Raw genomic sequence first — 21608 nt, forward strand, 5'->3', positions numbered from 1 at the left:
CATCGGCGTATACTGCTTGTGTGATCGCGTTTGCGGCCGCCGGCCGCCGGACATTCTTGAAATTCCTATGCAAATTGGGGAAAAAAAAAAAAAAAAGGTAAGTGTACCACCGGGTTATGGTTATGGTTAGGGTTATGGTTAGGGACGATGTCATGCAAAATATAGCGTTGGATTCGCCATGGTTTTACATTAAAAATATAATACACACATTCGTTTGAAATACGTTCTGGGTGGCACGAAAAGTCCGCCGTTTAAAATACATTGGTGCGCATTTCGTGGTGAGCGGCACGAAAAACATGACGAAATCGTGTTGGTGCGCACGAAACCGAAACTAAAACTTACGTGACAGTTTCACGAATCCTCGTGAGATCGGGCTGGGGTGAGAGACAAAACATTACATTAGCTATAATAACACATCATCCCATCCTGAAACCTTGGTTAAAACTAATAGGTCACATTTTAAATGTTAGTTCAAGAGTCTGTAACAATAAGTCATTCACTAATTTAAAGATTGGTAAGTAGCTAAGTCACACACTAAAAGCAATGTGAATAGAAATATTATTACCTCATTCAGTGAGCAGTTTCTGCAGGAGCTCACTTATCTCTTCCACTCCGTTTATTATTTTGTCTGTATCCAGCATCTTTAAAATATCTGGTTGAGTAGCCATGAGCATGAAAGCCTCCAGGTGCTGTTGAGAGAGAGAGCTTCTCAGCCTGTTTTTAATGTATTTCAGGGTTGAAAAGCTTCTCTCACAAGCTACTTGTGTGACAGACAGGGTAAGCAGGAACTTGTATGCCAGACCAATGACATGGTATGCATCTGTGAGGAGGTTGTACTGCCTCAGGACACGGTAGCAACACAGTGCACAGTCCTTGCAAGATGAGCACTTTTTGTAGACCATCTCCACCTCATCTTCAGCACCCTTTGGGCCATCCTCTGTTGTCTTATTTGTGTATTCCTCAAATACAGATGTCTTTAACCTCTTCTACTGTCCTGCCAGGCTGATGAGCTCGCTCTGTAAATTGGCGACCGTTGCTCTGTCATCAAATGGCAGCACACACTTACTCAACTGCTGTAGTGCTGCCTCTGGGAAACCACCAGCCTGAGCTGTTACCTGGTTGAAGTTTTTTGGGTCTAGAAGTGCCAAATCAGCATTCAAAGTGCCGTTTTTCAGGAATCGCTGGTGAATGCTCCCTAAAACTGTGTCCATAATTTGATTATGGACATCAATCTTATATGATGTTTCAGCATCAGTCGTAGCCTCGTCCTGACACATCTGTCCAGGCATGGATTTCTTCTTTCTGCCACGTTTCTGTGGCAGAGAGGCCTCAGCCTCCAGCTCAGTCTCCTCATTTTGCTCCTGTATCTGATTGTTGGCCCACTGGACAAATGTGTCTGCCGCTTCCTTTACTTCAGAGAAATCTCTGCTCATGTCCTTCAGCTGTGTTTCTGCAGCCACAACCATCCGGTGAGCTGTCAGGATGTCCATTCCACTTGTCTGGAGGTATGTTGAGACTGGTGAGGTGACATGGAAAATTCTCAGGAAAATCTGAGCTGTAAGTATTGTTTCATACTTAAGGAGCTGAGTGATGTATTCCATTGCATTGACCCGCGCAGTGGTGCTGATGGTCTTTACATCTTTAATGGCTGAAAGGGTGTGGAGTACATCAACATACAGGGCCCCATCTGGCTTTCCAAAGGAGCCAAATACCTTTGAGAGAGCAACGTCCTTGGACCACCAGCGTGTTTCTCCAATGCGGGTGAGACGTCTGTGTCTTGGGTCTTTACTCTCCTTCTCCCAGATGTTCATCCTCTGGTAGGAATCCCTGATGAAGACTGCAATGTTGTTCAGCAAGGAAAAGAGAGAGCCACTTGCCAATACACACTCTGTTGTGTCTGCCAGCACAAGGTTGAGGATGTGTGCGTAGCACCACACATGGACTTGGGTGGGGGACTTCTCAGACAGCAGTGCACAAAAGTCATTATATTGGCCTTGCATGTTGGAGGCCCCATCAGTGGAACTTCCAATACACTGCTTCACTTCCAGGTTCATGGTCTCCAGCACCTCATTTACAAGCTGGTCAAAGTACTGCCCAGTGGATGCTTCACATCTGATCACAGCCACAAGTCACTCATGAATGATGTCTGTCACATAACGAATCACAACAGAGCACTGGTCTTGGGATGTGATGTCAGGTGTGGTGTCAATCTGGATGGAGTACATGCCAGATTCCCGGATTTCGGTGGCGATGGTGACCTTCATAGACTATTGGATAGTGGTGATGATGTAGTCGATGGTTGTTTTAGATAGGAAAGTGACGAGGGAACCTCTACCTCATGTGACATATTGGCAAGCTGCTACAAAAGGGAGTTATCAGAGAAAGCTCCAGCGCTTATGCTTCCCCAATCGTACTGGTGCGGAAGGCAGATGGTAGTTTAAGGCTCTGTGTTGACTACAGAAAACTCAATTCCAAGACGAGGCGTGATGCATTTCCGCTTCCAAGAATTGATGAGAGTTTTGACACCTTGAGAGGGGTGAAATTCTTCTCAACCATAGATTTTGCCAGCGGATACCACCAGGTGGCTATGCATGAGAGGGACATGAATAAGACAGCTTTCACTACGCCATTTGGCTTATATGAGTATGTGAGAATGCCTTTTGGTGTTTGTAACGGACCTACTACATTCCAAAGGCTCATGCAAGTAACGATGAGTGATCTTGTCTTTCAGATACTCCTGGTCTACTTAGATGACATTTTGGTGTTTTCAGAGACATTCGAGCAACATTTGGAGCGACTGGAAACTGTGCTTAAAAGACTGGCAGAGACAGGTCTCGAAGTGAAGTTGCAGAAGTGTGCTTTTTTACAGCAGTCAGTGAAGTTTTTGGGTCATCAGGTGTCAGCGGAAGGTGTAGGGACTGATCCCTCCAAGGTCTCTGCTGTTAAAAACTGGAAGGTTCCGACCACTGCTAAAGAACTGCAGTCATTTTTAGGGTTCTGTAGTTACTACAGGCGATTTATTCAAGGTTTCTCACAGATAGCTGGTCCACTGCATGACCTAGTTAACAACTGCAATAGTGTGAGGAAAACCAAAGCAAGTCACCAGTTTTGTTCTATGTGGACACAAGAGTGTCAGTTGTCTTTTGAGCAGTTAAAAGACAGACTTACCTCTGCTCCCATTTTGGGTTTTGCTGACTTCACCCAGCCGTTTATAGTTGAAACGGATGCCAGTCAGCATGGATTAGGCACCATATTGTGTCAGCAGCAGGGTAACATTAAACGAGTCATAGCTTATGCTAGCCGTAGACTGCGCCAGGCTGAGAAGAATGACAGAAATTACAGCAGTATGAAATTAGAGCTTCTCGCCCTAAAATGGGCTGTTGCAGAGAAATTCAGAGGGTACTTGCTGGGTTCCAAGTTTGTTGTCTTGACAGAAAACAATCCTCTCTGTCACCTAAAAAAAGCAAAGTTAGGTGCCATAGAGCAGAGGTGGGTCGCACAACTGTCTGTTTTTGACTTTGAAGTAAAATATCATCCGGGTTGTAGTAATGCTGCTGCAGATGCCCTCTCAAGGATGGAGTTTGCAGGGGAGCCGGAAACTGACCCTGATTCAGATTTTGACAACTGTATTGTTGTGTGTAACTTGATGAGGAGGGGGACGGTCCTGGATCCAGGGCTGGTCACCAAAGGCCTGGAGTGCTATAAAGTGAGGCAGATTCGTGCAGTAGAGTCAGCCTGTGGTTACCAGGGAGGAGTTGGTGGGTTTCCAGGCGAGTGACCCCACCCTGAAAGAGTTCAGGAAATTTTGGAATAGGGGGAGAAAACCAAGCAGCAAAGGGCGAGCATCCCTGTCTACCCCAGTGAAAAAACTTTTGAAACAGTGGAACTTCCTGCAGCTCAAAGAAAATCTGCTGTATATGGTTATTAAAAATCCACGTCATGGTGAGGTGTGGCAGTTACTGGTGCCTGTGGGTTTGAGAGACCAAGTCTTGGAGAGTGTGCACAACAACATGGGACATCAGGGCATAGAGCGCACTGTAAACCTGTTAAGAGGGAGATGTTTCTGGGTAGGGCTCTATGAGAATGTTGAGAGTTGGGTTAAAAACTGTGAGCGGTGCATTTTGACCAAGATGCCTCAGCCAAAAATCCAGGCTCCAGTGCAGGCATTTCTAGCCTCACGACCCCTTGAAGTGGTAGCTATTGATTTTACAGTGTTGGAAGCAGCATCAGACGGACAGGAAAATGTTCTTGTGGTGACTGATGTATTTATAAAGTTCATACAGGCATATCCCACAAGGGACCAAAAAGCAGACACAACAGCTAAGGTTTTGCTCAAGGAGTGGTTCATAAAGTATGCCGTCCCAGAGAGACTGCATTCTGACCAAGGCAGAAATTTTGAGAGTGAAGTAATCACAGAGCTGTGCAAACTGTATGGGGTTAAAAAGACAAGGACAACTCCTTACAGGCTGCAGGGAAACGCTCAGTGTGAACCATACAATCATGATTTACTGAGGACAATCCTGCCAGAGAAAAAAAGACGTTGGCCAGAGCATCTTCCTGAATTAGTTTATGCCTATAATGTCACTTCCCATTCCACAACAGGGTACTCGCCCCTTTATCTGCTTTTTGGGATACAGCCACATCTCCCTGTAGATGACATGACTCGGACATGAGTGTAGATCAGATCGTAAACAGGACTGATTGACTGTTCATCAGGAGAGACTCAGACAGGCACATGAGAGAGCCAGAAAGTACTCACAACAGAAGGCAGCTGAGAGAGTTGCACTGCAAAATGAGAAAGTGTATTGTCCTCCTATAGGCATCGGTCAGTCGGTTTTCCTACGTCACAGACCCCCAGGTAGGAATAAGATTCAAGATGCATGGAGCCCAACAGTCTATAGAGTAGTGGACATCCAGGGAACTACACATGCTGTTGAACCACTTGAGGCAGGTCCTGTAAAAAGAGTTCATAGGTCAGAGTTGAGACCTTGTGCGAAACCAGTTCCCAAACCCAGAACTAAAACAAGGTCACAGGCTATTTTTCAGCCTGTAGCTGAGGATGTGACATTTGAGTCTGCTGAACCTGATTTTGTTGTTGTAGAGGAAATCCTCCGTCCTCAGCTAATGCAGCCGCCAAAACAGACTTCTGTGCCTGACATGGTTAGTTTACCTGTAATGGCACCCACCGATGAGAGTGACAGTGAAGTACCTTAAAATGATCAGGCTGAGAAGAGAACATGTGATACAGGGTTTGTAAACACTGATGTTCATTCAGATGTTAGTGGCAGTGACTTGCATATGACACAGACTGGGGCCAAGCACACACTAATAGACGTTGCTGGTAAAGCAGGAAGTAAGACCTGTGCACCGATACCAGCTGTCAGACAAAGCAAGCGGGCTACAGCTGGGTTTCATTCCAACCCATTCCACCTGCCAAAGTCAGCCTGTAACACTGTTTCGATCAGCACAGACATGGTCTCACAGGTTTTGATGAGCCTTGGTACTGCTCTTTTTGAAAAGGCATTGCAGGGAGCAATTGAGCCTGTTCGTGCAGTGTAGTCACCGCGGACGTTGACTTATTTGCAGGGGAGTGTGTAGCCAGGTGGTAAATTTGTTAAATATAATTTTCCACTATAAAGTTGTTGCTTCTATTGTTCAGTGTGTATTTTGTCTAATAGTTATAAAAACCCGGACATGTAGTGGTGTTATTTCATGTAGTTATTTATTTTGGCCACAGGGTGTCAGTGTTGTTACATTTTCGTTTGGTTAAATGAAGTGCATTTTGGGTATTTGTCCTTGTGTCCCTGTTGCATACTTGCTGTCGGAGTCGTGAAAACAGCTAAGGCTGAGTTTAAGTGGTCAAGCGATCAAGTGCGAAGTAAGTACACACATTTTTAGAAAACTTATGACAGGAAGACCCGTGTATGCACTTTGATGTTTTTGTGATAATTACAGCTGCACGAAGGTTCAACTGTGAGAATTGGCGCCGGGCGTCGCCCGCCATTTGCGGTGATAAATAGCAAGGTAATGCTACAGGCAGCTGCATCATTCTGGCTAGCATTCCTTGATAGAAGGATTTTATTTGAATAAATTGTTTATTTATCTGAAACTCTATTCAAAGGTGAACCAGAGTGTGGTATTCGGGATAACTCTGGAACTCTGGACCGTAGTAGCAACAGGATCACAATGTAAGGATTTGTATGCAGTATTTACTGTATTTAGTATGTTTGTGACTGTGGACTGTTAACTGAAATTACATTTTCTGTTTATGTATGTGATTAGACCTAGTCCACTGCGTATTTTTTGTATGTTTAAGTCGATTTTGTTATTTTATTTTATGCCCTCTGCCAAACTAGTCCGGTGAATGCTGACAATAATTTTGCAGCTACAAAAAACCCAGAAGTATTGTGTCCTGTGTGATGTAAACGATTCCACGGGCTATATATATATATATATGTGTGTGTGTATATATACATACATATATACACATATACACTCAACAAAAATATAAACGCAACACTTTTGTTTTTGCTCCTATTTTATGAACTCAAAGATCTAAAACTTTTTCCACATACACAATATCACCATTTCTCTCAAATATTCTTCACAAATCTGTCTAAATCTGTTATAGTGAGCACTTCTCCTTTGCTGAGATAATCCATCCCACCTCACAGGTGTGCCATATCAAGATGCTGACTAGACACCATGATTAGTGCACAGGTGTGCCTTAGACTGCCCACAATAAAAGGCCACTCTGAAAGGTGCAGTTTTGTTTTAATGGGAGGGGGGGTCCACTCCTCTTCAATGGCTGTGCGAAGTTGCTGGATATTGGCGGGAACTGGTACACGCTGTCGTATACGCCAATCCAGAGCATCCCAAACATGCTCAATGGGTGACATGTCTGGTGAGTATGCTGGCCATGCAAAAACTGGGACATTTTCAGCTTCCAAGAATTGTGTACAGATCCTTGCAACATGGGGCCGTGCATTATCCTGCTGCAACATGAGGTGATGTTCTTGGACGTATGGCACAACAATGGGCCTCAGGATCTCGTCACGGTATCTCTGTGCATTCAAAATGCCATCAATAAAATGCACCTGTGTTCTTCGTCCATAACAGACACCTGCCCATACCATAACCCCACCGCCACCATGGGCCACTCCATCCACAACATTGACATCAGAAAACCGCTCACCCACACGACGCCACACACGCTGTCTGCCATCTGCCCTGAACAGTGTAAACAGGGATTCATCCGTGAAGAGAACGCCTCTCCAATGTGCCAGATGCCATCTAATGTGAGCATTTGTCCAGTCAAGTCGGTTATGACAACGAACTGGAGTCAGGTGGAGATCCCAATGAGGACAACGAGCATGCAGATGAGCTTCCCTGAGATGGTTTCTGACAGTTTGTGCAGAAATTCTTTGGTTATGCAAACCGATTGTTTCAGCAGCTGTCCGAGTGGCTGGTTTCAGACCATCTTGGACACGAACATGCTGGATGTGGAGGTCCTGGGCTGGTGTGGTTACACGTGGTCTGCGGTTGTGAGGCTGGTTGGATGTACAGCCAAATTCTCTGAAACGCCTTTGGAGACGGCTTATGGTAGAGAAATGAACATTCAATACACGAGCAACAGCTCTGGTTGACATTCCTGTCACTAATTAGTGACACCTGTGCACTAATCATGGTGTCTAATCAGCATCTTGATATGGCACACCTGTGAGGTGGGATGGATTTTCTCAGCAAAGGAGAAGTGCTCACGATCACAGATTTAGACAGATTTGTGAAGAATATTTGAGAGAAATGGTGATATTGTGTATGTGGAAAAAGTTTTAGATCTTTGAGTTCATCTCATAAAAAAATGGGAGCAAAAACAAAAGTGTTGCATTTATATTTTTGTTGTGTGTGTGTGTGTGTGTGTGTGTGTGTGTATATATATATATATATATATATATCCTAGACAGCTAACCATATAGCAAATGACTAAATATCAGCTCAGTTCCTGGAAGAAAAAAAAGACAGAAAAAACAAGACTTCTGAAATCAATTTATAAAATGATGGCACCATCAGAATAATCAGTTCATCAGAGACGTCATAGTCTAAAATACAGATTTGTCACCCTACTGTGAAGAAAACAGGCAAGTATGTGTTATCGTCCAACAGCTGACCTGTCCTTGCTTCAATGTGTGTCTAAAAGCCAGCAATTTTTAGTAAACTTGAGGAATATTTCAGACAACTTGAGATGTTATTCAGCAACACACTGGCAAAATACATCCAGGAAAACACTTGTGTGAACAATTGTAAAGACATCACTACCGAACAGTCCAAAGCGTTACTTGCACATACAAACACTCGCATAGAGGTCAAGAGGATTATTCACACTAGCTAATGACTTAAAAGACACTAGAAATGTACATTTACGCTATATTGTTGGTGAGGTGATCTCATAATGTGAAATCAGATCACGTAAAGCTGAAAAAAAAACATTCCTCCAGGGCGTTCCTTCTCATCACTATGTGATCAGTGTGAGAGTGACAGCTGTTTTTGATAAGTGAAGTCAATTAATTCAAATACTGCTCACACAGCAATGGGAAATATTAACATCCACTGTACACAAAACCCATCACACTTGGACTGGATCGCAGTGCAATTAATAATCATTTCATGTTTTCTTCAAATGGTCTTGCCACACTTCCCTTAGACAACTGAAGCCATGTCAAAGTCCCTAAAAGTGCAAACGTTAGCAGTCTTTCCTTGCAGGAAAGCTCTCAAAAAATGATTTAATTTGGTTGTAGTCATCAAAAACCAACTATAATTTTCATTAACCCATTAAACTATATCCGACTGCAGTGAAAGTGGAGTGAAGCGCTGATGCTGAAATGATCCTAGTTCAAGTATGAAGAGCTGAGTAGATGATATGTTTATCCACTAGGTACAGTCCTTTCCTTGTGTGCACCTGAAGACAAAACAATACAACTGCCCTCAGGTGACAGAATGACTGCAAGAGCACATTTGTCTAGAATTGAGCACCAATATATAGCAGGATTGAGAGAAGCAATGCAGTGATGTTTTTCTCTCTGGGGTCCTGTGCCTGAGCTCTCAACTGTGCACCAATGTAATTGTATATCATCACAAACGGAGGGTCTGCTTTTAGTGTAAAAAGCCTGATCTCAAGGCAGCATCAGTCGCAGAGGCTCAAACAAGTTCACTGCGAACGGAGACAGAAGTGACTCACGATGTACATAGGAGGGAAAAATAGGACTGTGGGTGAAGAAAACTTACCGGCACCATCTGCATTTCACATTCAACTAACATTTCATTCATCTTTTCCTTAGTGATGACTGATCAGAGACATGCTACTGTAGCTTACACACGGTGCATACACTGTGTTGCGAGGAAACAGTAGCTCATGAATATACTGCAGTTATTGCACAATCAGAGGAGTAATGTTCTGACAGTTCAGTGGCTACGTGAAAGCAAAATGTTGATTATACTCATATAGATGTGATTTTCAGTGCAGTTTATTTGTTATTTGTGATGTGGCGTGACCAACACAGCACTTCCATTTATGTGTTTGCCTCATCCTTTTACACTTCCTTTTATTTAGTGTTTTTCCTTGTCTATTATTCATTATATTCTATTTATACTAATATGCAATGGAAAACGGCAGGTCTGCAGTTTTACAGCAGATACCCAGTAATTGTCAACTTGTCATGACTAGTATTGGTAGATTATAGTAGATGGATTAATCTGACTAGATGACTAGATTTGTTTTTCAAAGGCTATTATTTATCTAGATTCTTATGATTAAAAAATTTAATGAAAAGACCAATGTGTTTTTACATCAATATGTTCTCTCCTGAAGATGTTAACTTTAAATGAATTTACCAGCACTTTTGCTGTGTTTATAATTTTCAAAAAATGGTACACATAGAAAAATCTATTTTTTTGAATGCATATGTGACTCAAACAGCAATTAATAATGAATATGTTGGTTAATTGTTTTTAGCTGTGAACAAACACAAATTTTGTGCTTAATTGAATACTTTAAGGAAGCAGGATGGTGACTGTGAGATTGTGTCAAAGTTAACTACAGTGACATTATTTATAGTGACATTATTTATCATGGCAAAGAAACAAGAGCAAACGTGGCTCACCGATCTGATTTTAACACTTTTTTGAGGTAAATGTCACAGAAAATAAGATTAGGCTTGTCATTTTAATGATGAATTTCATAATTTACTAGGATGTTGATTTTTCTTGAAAACAAGTCAATCCAACTTTTTTATTAATCTCCCCGCTATTATTCTGCTTCCAGGTTTAAAGCTCGTGTCCGGAGTTTGAATCGCAGCGTCTCCCAAAACACTGTTGGTCCCACCCTCCCTCTGATTTTGCCCCTTTATTTGTGCACATGCGCAGTACCTGAGAGGAGTGCCCGGAGTGCTGCAGCATCTTGCCTGTTTTGCTGTTTTCCACTCTTCTACATTTAGTACATTTAGTAAATAATAAAGGAATTACGTTAGAATTCTGTATTGAGTCTAACTTGTCCTAATACCAAAATAACATGAATCTGCTAGGACGAACGAGTAAAGTTTCAATATGTGATTACACTTGTGTATCCCTCTCGATGACGTTGTTTATCAAACTTAGTGCATTTACACGTGTATATGTGTTACATTGTTTATTTATTTCTATCTAGAGTTCAGAATTGCATGACTCCTCTGACGAAGAGTATGTCCCAGACGCCCCAACATCTTCCTCCAGAGGTCGGGCATCTAAACGAAGTCGTCAGGCGGGCTATGGAGGCCGTGGTCGGGGAGCGAGGCGAGCACCCCGAGCCAAAAAACGTCCTGCAGTCTCTTGGCCTGACAAGCTGTGGGATTGGTAACTTTTCTGGAAGTTGCTGATCCCTGATGCTCTCTCCTCCACAAGCAAAACAAATGTGCGCACGGTTGGGTAGTGCGTAGCTCGCCCACCTCTGCATGGGCTTGCTTGCTGTGCGCGTAACCGTTGATTGACAGCATGACAAAGCTGAAGCTCGAACTTGATTGGTCGGCAGCGACCGGCGCTTTTTGGAATAACATGGGGGTCTATGAGAGGAAGGCGGAGCTCATGAATAAATTTTCATATCGTGTCATACTAACATTATATTATAGTATCGAACTAGACTAACACATTTAAGCATTGTTAAACAATGATACATAAATTGAAAACAAACGGAAACTCCGGACACAAGCTTTAATTTCCAGTAAGATTATTGGATGTAGCGATTGTTTGAAATGCCAGAGCAATGACAGTAATTAATTTTCTCATTTTTCAGAGATAAATTTAGCAGCCACTGTCATGGCATGCACTGGTATGTGTGCATCTTATGATCCATTTCACATTGTTTTAAAGGACCATGTATAGTATTTGAAATAAGATGCGACATGAACCATTTATACAACATCAAAGCAGATTGTATGTGTATAATATATTTATATCAGTATGTGTATTTTTTAGTAGACTTTGGTTCAACATTATTATTAAGATAACTCTTTCAGTCATGAAGATTATATATGGGTGCAATTACATACAATGCTTCTGTAAAGATGTAATGCATTGGTGCTGTAATAATCACCTTCCCTTTACTAATAAATTAGATTTTTCTGTCATTTATTTTATTACCAGTTCTTGAGCAGTCATGTTTTTCTGTTATTAGCATGTAGCTGTCATTCAAAGCACATAAAAATGTCATTAATAATTTCATCTCAGTGGCTGAGGTTTTAAAATGAACACAGTCTTCTGTTTTTAGAACACAATGAGTGATCTTCTCGACTGTGGAGTCCAGTGAATGATGTTTCTAATTGAGCCCCAGGGAAGACAAGGAACCAGACAAGTGCTGCATGTTGAGATTCCCAGGTTAAAGAGAGACACTTGGGAAATATGTTTCCCTCAGGGAGGGAAAAAAAAACACAAGCGTGAGGAGGTAGGCAAAGCCTTTACAATGAAACTAGGCCATCCTAACAAGGACTGAGAAAGACTGTGACAGTAGAATACAGAGCTGAGTATATCGCAGCCAGGGTCTCTCATATTCACTGCCAATATTGCTTTCATTTGCTATGCACCACTTCTTTCTCTCCTTTAAGCCCGGTCGACCTGATGTGCATTATGGTGTTGTATGGTAACTGTATTTTCTTAGGTACTTTGTCTGGAGGCTGTTTCACTGTTACAGATTTGGAACTTCAAAAAATGACAGGAAAATGTTTGTCTGCACCCATTCAACAACAGAGCTCCGCATGTCCACACTGACATGTTTTTCTATTAATATTTAATGTATTGTGTTAATGTTTAATGCTTACACACACACACACACACACACATATATATATATGCTGTCCTCGCTGAGACATCTGTGTTTCAACTAGACAGCTAGCTAAACTTTTGACTCAAAGACATGTCCTTCTTGCAGTGGAGCTTTAATGCGGAGGCTTGCCATTTTTGAGTACAAAGGATGTGAAACTGTAAAAAATACACAGATAAATATGACGGTTAGCTTCTCCACATAAACCGAGATGACAAAGCTTAAAATAGCTGGCAACAACTGCTAGTAAAGCATTGCCCATAAAGCGGCTTATTTTTAAACAATATCATACCAAATGAATTGCAAACTTATTAGCTCTAATTTATAACCATGACAACGTATCTCTCAATACAGCATGTAAAATGACTGAAGTGTGTAGCCTAACTTCAAAGGTTACGTTTCATGTACAGACAAATGAATTAACCGAGCAAACTATCACTAAACTCTAAGAAATACCTACAGGCATTGCTTCTCCAGGAGTAAAACAGAAAAAAGGCACGAAACGAGTGAGAATTGAAGCTCCGTGCTGTCTCTCTGCCTCAACTTTGCGCTCTCATGTCCCAGGGGAAATCCCAGCAGCACATCCGGTGGAGCGACACATCAAAATAAGAGCGGCAATTTCACAACAAAACTCTCTATATTAAAATACGTTGAAACGCGCCTGAAAGGCAGAACAATATATATATATATATATATATATATATATATATATACACACGTTACAGGCGAAATTAGAATCCAGGCAGATTTTAAATCCACCTAGGCAGAATTAGTTTTGATTTCGCCTAGGCGAGATTGAAATTTGAAGGGTTTTGAATATGATATGCTCTGTTAATGTAATTATTTGTTTTCCCTAGGATTACGTACCTTGAAATTTGGTTTTAGATACAAGGTAAATAATTACTTTAGAAGTAATGTCAACTTTTGTCCTCAAAACTTGGCAAAATAAGCAGGGAAAAAATTATGTTGTCAGTAGTTTCTGGGTTGATTTTTTCATATACTGTATACCGAAATCCTGTTAGAGGGTTAGGGTTAGGGTTAGGGTTATTCTTTCTAATATACAACAAATAATTACATTAACAGAGCATATCATATTCAAAACCCTTCAAATTTCAATCTCGCCTAGGCGAAATCAAAATTCTAATTCTGCCTTGGCAGATTTAAAATCTACCTGGATTTTAATTTGGCCTGTGATATATATATATATATATATATATATATATATATATATATATATATACTTATGACAACAGAATTTCCATTTCTAAACGGTCACTTTTCTTTTTGGACTTCTCCTTTTATATTACATCCCACAAGCTAGTGGGATGTAAATTAGAAGAACATTAGAAGAACATAATTTTTTCCATGGGCATTCCTGGTCATTTCATTCTTGTCTTAGTTTAAGCCTGCCTTAGGCATAACCTTCTGTGGGTTTGTTATTCTTGTCTACTAGTTAAAGTGTAGTTATTCTCCTGACCGCCAGGATGGCTCATGGTCTTGTGCCTTTGGTAATCTCAGTTCCTGGTTTATTTCCGGATGTAGTTTTCTGGCTACCTTTTGTATTTCTTGTATTCTTGTATTTTGCATTCTGTAACATAAAAGCCTTTGTTTTATACCTTTGTGTATCTCATTTCCTGCGCTTGAGCCTCTTGAAACCATAACAGTACTGAACTGTCATGGTGAAGAGGGAGCTGAGTCGCAAGGTGAAGCTCTCAGTATACCAGTCCATCAACATTGTAACCCTTACCTATGGTCATGAGCTTTGGGTAGTGACTGAAAGAACAAGATCACGGCTAGAAGCAGCTGAAATGAGCTTCGTCTGTAGGGTGGCGGCTGGGCTCAGCCTTCGAGACAGGGTGAAAAGCTTGGACATCCGGAGCGAGCTCAAAGTAAAGCCACTGCTCCTCCTCATCAAAAGAAGCCAGTTGAGGTGGTTTGGACATCTGATTCGGATGCCTCCAGGGAGGGTTCCTTTGGTGGTTTTCTGAACACGTCCACCTGTGAAGAGACCCGGGACAGGCCCAAAATTTGCTGGAGGGATTCTGTGTCTTGTCTAGCCTGGGAATGCCTCGGGATGAGCTGGAAAGCGTTGCTGGGGGGAGGGACATCTAGAATGACCTGCTTCGTCTGCTGACTACCCGACCCGCCCTGGCTAAGCGAAGAAAATGGGTGGATGAAATGCTAATGTTAGCATTTAGCTCAAAACCACACTGTACCAACAGAGCCACTAGCATGCTGTAGACTCTTAGGCTGTGTCTAAAATCACTTTATTTCTTACATGTTGCACTACATTTATTTGAGAGGTTTAATCATTTAGCAGCCATGGCTCAGGTGGTGGAGAGGGTTGTTCAGTTGTTGCATGGTTAGCGATTTGATCCCTGCCAGCTTTGTGTGGCGAAGTGTCCTTGAGCAAGAGATTGAACCCCAAGTTGCTTCAACTGAAATGAAGATCGGAAAGCCCTTTGTTTTAATCTAGATGAGGCTAAAAGGTCATACACAAATCAGACGATTTACCATTCATCAGATTTTGAGTGCTTTAATTTTTCTGCTACAGCGCGCTCTCAAAATAAAGGAACGAAAGAAGTAGTGTCAATGGCGAATACCAGTGACTGCATGTAAAGATGGATGAATCCTACTTGTCGTCACCCACTGGAGCAGCTTTGAAGCCTCCTCCAGGTGGAACATGCGTGGAGCAGGACCAACCTGTCACTGAAAGCATCACACCCTCAATGATGCATACTTTTAAGCCTTGTTGTAGTTTAAACATTTGAGGTACCTGCAAATTCATCTTCAATACAGTTGCTCTGAACCGATAAATAGCTGGAGAGACTAAAACCATTTTTTTGTACCATTTTGTGAACACATTTACATCTGCTCTGAAACTGGTCATTTTAATGGAGTTTACTTGCTTTTGGCACCAACCTCAAATGACCTTTCAAGTTTCTGCAGCACTTTGTGTTGGCTTCATTCTACAGTAACTGCAGTTGCTACTTTGTGTATACCTGCGCCACTCAACCCGCAGCACGCAGCTTATTGTCAGCAGTGAATATATATTTTTCTACTTTTAATGAGGACAAATAGTTTCTTACATGCTGACACCAAAGGGTGATGTGTTTGACCTACTAACAGGCAGGTAAGTGTTGTAATTGTGGGACTATATCAGCTAGTGGTGGTAATACACCAACAGGATGTTTGCTATCCCCTGTTGAATCTCACAAGAAGTCTGGGAAAGTTAAATGCTAGTTGTGTGATGAACACAAGGTATTTCGGCAGTCATGGGAGAAAGAATTCGCTTTTGTGGAGGTAAATAACGAGCCAGTGTGTCTTCTTCGCCAGTCCATTGCAAAATGTGCAAATCTCCAGCGCCACCATGACAGGTCAGGATTGCCTATAAATTGTCTAATTTAATTACAAAAAAGTATGTCAGCTAAACAGCTGTGTTTTACAATGGTTGGTTTTATGCCACAAATACAGTCGTGTGTCATCTACGTGAAAGAATTGATTTTTACTTTATTTTTTGGAGTAGATAGCCAAGTCATATTTACAACCAATCTTTTAATGTATTTTTTTTTCAAATAAAGTCTGCTTAGTTTTCTGATATACTTAATGTCTTTAAAAAAAAAACATTGCTGAAAGTTTTAAACATTACTTTTATTTGTTACAAAAGAAGAGTTGTGCTGATATGCACAGTAAGTATATTTATCATTCTGTTATTTACTGCAATGGAAATTTTGTTCATTTTTTGTGAATAAAGCCTCATTTTGTAATTTGATATCCATAACAATCTTTTTGTCTGATGACGTTTGGCCTTTTGCTTTTTATTATCAATGAGGGAAATACAAAAAACAGCCACAAATACATCTATGTAGTCAAAAAAAATCTTACTTTACTTTTAAAAAAGCTTAATGAAATCATTCTTTTTACTGTAGTGCATTTAAAAAAATGTCATTGAATATGACGTTGATTATTTAAATGTCTTTTATATAAATCATTCATATTAAATTATTAATTTTTCAGTTACAGCCCACGCAAAAGGAGATATTTTTCTAGGTGGCCCATGACAAATGTTAAGTTGAGTAACCACAATGCAATGCAGTATATTTAACATGCCAAAATGCATGCAACTAACAACTGACAATCATAAAACTAAATTATGATGTTTAGTAAGTGTACAAAATGTCCTGCTTGTAAACTATTGAGTCCACATTCTAGATGGAGTTGTGAACGAAAGTGAAAGAAATCATGTTACATATGATGAAGCTGAGTGGTATAAGTATTGTTCTGTATGATTTATCAACTACACTAAAATGTAATATAATGGCACAGTCAGTCAGCCTGCTACATAGCCTCCATAGCTGTAAGAGGAAATTACACAAACAGCAGGGTTTTGAACTTTCTTTGGCCGTCATAACAGTGACTTATAATAGTTGCTGGCCACAGGCAAGAATACTGTGGAAACAAAAATACTGCTCCAACACTACACATCAATAGCAATGAAAAAACACAAAGTACACATATACACAGTTGCTGTCATGACATTATTAAAGCTTTGCACTCCTACTTCTGCACTTGAATTAAAGCTTCAATACACTTTTGTCCTCGATAGCTACACAAATCCACACATTTTCTCCCAGCTCACTGCTGCTGTTTTAAAACCTCTTGATCACAGTCGAAGCTTGCTGTCTGAATATAAAAGGACCAGGATGAGAATTAAAACTTTCAAAAACACAAAATGTTCATGGATATGATGTAAAAATTAGACAGGCACTGTTCCTTCTGACATAAATTTGGGTGTCCACCTCTGCTATAGCCACAGGGGAGTTCCTTACGTTCTTTATTGCGAGTCCTACAATTACAGCAACTGTCCGTCTGTATTAAAATGGCATGTGACTGACACAAACAGACAGTCAAATTCTAAACCTGGGAGGTGATTAGACAACCTTATTTCACCTAAAATGCTGCACAACTGAAAAAAGTACACCAAATGCAAATGTCTGTTGCTGAAATCTCTCAGGACACCTCTTATTCTTTTGTTGCATCTCCTTTCTTCTGCTAAGCAAGTGAAAGTAGGAGTGGAGTTGTTATTCCAAAAGTACAAGTTTAAAACAAAAAAAAATACAGGTGAAGACACCCCTGATGGATTGACGTTGATCTTATCGGTTTGCTCATGCTAGAGGGCATTACAATTTTTTTTGTTAGTTTTTTTTTAGTGTTGTTTTGAATGAAATCTGCCATTGCTATCAGCAAAAGAAAATGCAATAGCTGTAAGGAATACCTAGGATTTATTTATTTTCTAGCTGGTTTGAATACATTTTCTTGGAAGCTTAGAAGTAGCGAACAATATGTTCATGGTGTTCATGGTTCTGTAGCTGTAATCTACATACTGTATGCTGTAATTCTAGTGAAACTGAAGCAACTTTACGATTAATCAATGAGTCACTCAGAGAAAAAAAAAATATAACATTTGAGTGATTCAACTAGCAAGAATGACAAATGTTTCCAGTCTCTAAATGTCTGGATTGTCTGATTATTACCACTGTAAACTGAATACCTTCACAGTTTGAACAATGGGTGGGACAAAACAGAGCATCTGAAGATATTACCTTGGATTAAATGAAAGGCATCTTAACCAATTAATCACTGCAACAAAGACAGACGAAGATACCAACTGGGACTCAAAGTTCAAGCTCAAGGTTCATATTTTCATTGGCACGTTTGAAATGTCTCATCACAATTTTCTTATTTTCTACATTGGTGAAGACTTGCAGTTATCAAATAGTGCAGCTGTATGTACGTACACACGTGGACAAAATTGTTGGTACCCCTCAGTTAAAGAAGGAAAAACCCACAATTCTCACTGAAATCACTTGAAACTCACAAAAGTAACAATAAATAAAAATTTATTGAAAATTAAATAATCAAAAACAGCCATTACTTTTGAATTGTTGATTAACATAATTATTTAAAAAAACAAACTAATGAAACAGGCCTGGACAAAAATGATGGTACCTCTATAAAAGATTGAAAACTATTTGACCAGAGTGACATGATTAACTCAGGTGTGTCATTTAATTGACATCACAGGTGTTTCCAAACTCATAATCAGTCAGTCTGCCTATTTAAAGGGAGACAAGTAGTCACCCTGCTGTTTGGTGAAAAGGTGTGTACCACATGGACAACAGAAAGCGAAGGAGAGAATTGTCCCAGGACATCCGAAAAAAAAATGATAGACAAACATCTTAAAGGTAAAGGCTATAAGACCATCTCTAAACAGCTTGAAGTTCCTGTGACAACAGTGGCTCATATTATTCAGAAGTTCAAGACCCACGGGACAGTAGCCAACCTCCCTGGACGTGGCCGCAAGAGGAAAATTGATGACAAATTGAAGAGACGGATCGTTGGAATTGTATCCAAAGAGCCCAGAGCAACCTCCAAAGAAATTAAAGGTGAACTCCAAGGCCAAGGTACATCAGTGTCAGATCGCACCATTCGTCGTTGTTTGAGCCAAAGTGGACTTCATGGGAGACGACCAAGGAGGACACCACTGCTGAAAAAAACTCATAAAAAAGTGAGACTGGAATTTGCAAAAATGCATGTTGACAAGCCACAAAGCTTCTGGGAGAATGTCCTTTGGACAGATGAGACCAAACTGGAGCTTTTTGGTAAGGCACATCAACTCTATGTTCATAGACTCAAAAACCAAGCATACGAAGAAAAGAACACTGTCCCTACGGTGAAACATGGAGGAGGCTCAGTAATGTTTTGGGGCTGCTTTGCTGCATCTGGCACAGGGTGTCTTGAAAGTGTGCAAGGTACGATGAAATCTGAAGACTATCAAGGCATTCTGGAGAGAAATGTGCTGCCTAGTGTCAGAAAGCTTGGTCTCAGTCGCAGGTCATGGGTCTTCCAACAGGACAACGATCCAAAACACACAGCCAAAAACACCCAAGAATGGCTGAGAGAAAAGCGTTGGACTATTCTAAAGTGGCCTTCTATGAGCCCAGATCTGAATCCCATTGAACATATGTGGAAGGAGCTGAAACATGCCATTTGGAGAAGACACCCATCAAACCTGAGACAACTGGAGCTGTTTGCTCATGAGGAGTGGGCCAAAATACCTGTTGACAGCTGCAGAACGCTCATTGACAAATACAGAAATCGTTTAATTGCAGTGATTGCCTCAAAAGGTTGTGCAACAAAATATTAAGTTATGGGTACCATCATTTTTGTCCAGCCCTATTTCATTAGTTTGTTTTTTTAAATAATTGTGTTAATCAACAATTCAAAAGTGATGGCTGATTTTGATTATTTAATTTTCAATAAATTTTTATTTATTGTTACTTTTGTGAGTTTCAAGTGATTTCAGTGAGAATTGCGGGTTTTTCCTTCTTTAACTGAGGGGTACCAACAATTTTGTCCACGTGTGTAGCACAAACAGAAATGTCATCAGAATCTAATATGTGGCATTGCAAAGCACAATACCAGAGCAGAATGTGGGTTAAAATAGTAAATAAGTCATAGGGGAAAGGCTGGAGATGTGATTGGCTATGTATAACTAATGAAATGACATAGTGGACAATAAGTACTAAGAGAAGATCCACATTTATCTTTTATCCCATGAGAGACTCTACAACAAGTTTGTGTGGACTTTTCTAAGAAGTAGGTCAAGTCTAAATAGAGGTGAACTCAATCCCTGAAGCTGTTAAAAATCATGATTTATTGCAAGCCATTCAGAGTCCCTCACCACTGTGACACAGTGGATGACACTGTTATGCAAAGACTAACACAACATTCTACGAATATCCCTGGTATTTTCCTCTTTGTTGTATTTTTGTGTAAAATTGCAAATAAAATTGATTTAAAAAACAAAAACATAACATTCTACTTTTGAAAACTGGGACGGCTGTCTGGTCACAGAGAGGATGAGAGCTTGTACTGTAACATATCTACAGAGAGGACAAGATGAAGTGGAAATTGCTCCCCATTTTTAATGTAGCTCCACCTTGCATGCAGATAGTCGGCATGGTCCTCCATATATGACCACTTACATTTCTACAAATGTGCACTTCACTGAGCAACACTTCCTTTGATTATATTCAAAAGACTTTGTTCTTCCCAAAAACAAGAATTAATGACCAAGATCTTTGCTCTATTTCCAATGGGGCAGGCTGGCAACGAACTATAAAGATTATGAGCTTCAAGGGAAAGTTTTTCTCCTTGAGACTCTCTTTTCTACCACAGAAACTATAATTCCACTGGACTGATTTGGCTGTTAAGCCTTCTATTGAGATTAATCCAAGCACTGTTATACCCATAAATAAAACTCTGCTTAAAATGGCTTTGTGCAATCACTCTTTAAGCCACCAAGTCTTGATGCAATTTTTTTTGCATATAGCTCGTCTCATAGATTAGATTTAATCTATGCCTATGAAAACAGTTGTATTTGCAGCCGAAATAAGCTGCAAATACAACATGAACATACTGCCACTCTCCGCACTGATATTGTAAACTTTTTAGCCAACTGGTGCTTATTTATTATTCCAGCAGTTACATTATCCTCATGAATTTCAATATTCAGCTCCCAAAGTAATGACTCCTCTGCTACTGAATGTTTCGATGTTCACCAGCTTGTCACGAACACTGTATTGTACAGTGGGTTTTTAGAGTTATATAAGTGACACCAGATGCTGGTTGTGGCTAGAAAGCAGGCAAGAGTGAATCCAGCTGATAAAGTTGATTGCTGGACAGATAAACAATGAACCGAACTCTACCATTAAACTCCATAAAGCAGAGAGAAGCTGCAGATTGAGATAATAACACCCTGTATGTTAATCTATACTAGCTACATTTGTCACATCATGCATTGGTATTACAAAAATGTCAATTATAGATGTTGCAACCAAAAGACATTTGTGTTATTTAACTTTTCTCTGTTTATGTGTAGTAGCAAAATAAATGAAATCATGCTCACAGTAGCGTTTTGAAAAGCAACCCTAAATAAACACGTGAATGTAGCACAGAGTATGAAGGATTTGTATACTCTGAGGATCAAGTTGGTTTGTGTTGTTTTCAGTGGCGGCTGGTGGTGAAATTTGTTGGGTGGGCTAACAAATGCATAATACTGATTAAATGGTTAACACAGCTGCAAAAGCAACATCACCTATGATACACACAGTTACATCAATTACAGGTACACTATACTTTTTTAGTGCTCTACATCAACACTCTTTCTCACTCACACACACACACACAAACACCACTACAA

The 21608-nt window shown here is 40.4% G+C and overlaps 2 long non-coding RNA genes across 2 annotated transcripts; one reads left to right on the plus strand and one right to left on the minus strand.

Annotated features, from left to right (window-relative positions):
- The first annotated feature begins 5790 nt into the window (after positions 1–5790).
- On the plus strand, positions 5791–6241 carry LOC127534048 (uncharacterized). Its single transcript, XR_007941979.1, has 3 exons — positions 5791–5878; positions 5956–6024; positions 6122–6241. It is a non-coding gene; the product is annotated as an uncharacterized LOC127534048 (long non-coding RNA).
- Positions 6242–12439: 6198 nt separating this feature from the next.
- Positions 12440–13016, minus strand: LOC127534047 (uncharacterized). The gene is made up of 2 exons (XR_007941978.1): positions 12804–13016; positions 12440–12501 (listed from the first exon to the last, which is right to left on the minus strand). It is a non-coding gene; the product is annotated as an uncharacterized LOC127534047 (long non-coding RNA).
- Positions 13017–21608: the final 8592 nt, after the last annotated feature.

The sequence above is a fragment of the Acanthochromis polyacanthus genome, chromosome 5, assembly GCF_021347895.1.
Source record: "Acanthochromis polyacanthus isolate Apoly-LR-REF ecotype Palm Island chromosome 5, KAUST_Apoly_ChrSc, whole genome shotgun sequence".
NCBI lineage: Eukaryota > Metazoa > Chordata > Actinopteri > Pomacentridae > Acanthochromis > Acanthochromis polyacanthus.